At 54.2% G+C, this 635-nt stretch overlaps 1 protein-coding gene across 1 annotated transcript in view; it reads left to right on the top strand.

The window, feature by feature from the left end:
• DAZAP1 (DAZ associated protein 1) overlaps positions 1-635 on the top strand; it is a gene marked incomplete at its 5' end in the record, with an annotated part of 20,691 nt that overhangs the window by 18,713 nt on the left and 1,343 nt on the right. The window lies entirely within an intron of this gene.

Here is a 635-nt window from a genome sequence, read left to right as displayed (position 1 = left end):
GGGAGAGGGGCCCAGGGCTTCTCCCCGGTTGCGAGTGTTCCCCACCCGCTGCAGGAGCCCTGGAGTGTCGGGTTTTGAAATGGAGCTTTGGGTTTGGAACTTGCAGCAGCTACGCTTCAGCCTGGCCGTGCAGAGAGTTTTCAGGGAAGGATGTTAATTCCTTCTAAGGGCGACGTTGGACCAGGGCTTCCATTGTTAAACGTCCAACGGGTGCCGTACTCGCAACCTTCTAGATCCTGCTTTGCCAACTTGCCCGCTCATGTTGCACTTGCCATCTTTGGAGTTGAAAGAGTGGCTGATTAGTTACACCAAACAAATCCCTGGGCAGCACTACTCTTGTTTTCTGAAAGGGAATTTAAGATTGTCTCCTCCAGCGTGTCTCCTCGGCAAAGGAAGTTTTTTGTCTGTCCAGGGCAGGTGGTGACGCTGCCTGCAGGGCCCGAGGCCGGTTCCTCTGCGTGGTCAGGCCGAGGTGCTGCCCTAGAACAGCTGAGAGGTTTCTGGGCAGACTTTCTTGCTACATCTTCATCTCTGCCAAACCTGACTCGACTAGTTTGTAGCCAGTAAGAAACCCAATCCAAACCGAAATCCAGGTATTGCGAACGAGCTGACGGCAGACCTGCAAGCCGCTTCAG

This window comes from Apaloderma vittatum, unplaced genomic scaffold (assembly GCF_000703405.1).
Source record: "Apaloderma vittatum isolate BGI_N311 unplaced genomic scaffold, ASM70340v1 scaffold29394, whole genome shotgun sequence".
NCBI lineage: Eukaryota > Metazoa > Chordata > Aves > Trogoniformes > Trogonidae > Apaloderma > Apaloderma vittatum.
This window is presented reverse-complemented; position numbering and strand designations above follow the sequence as displayed.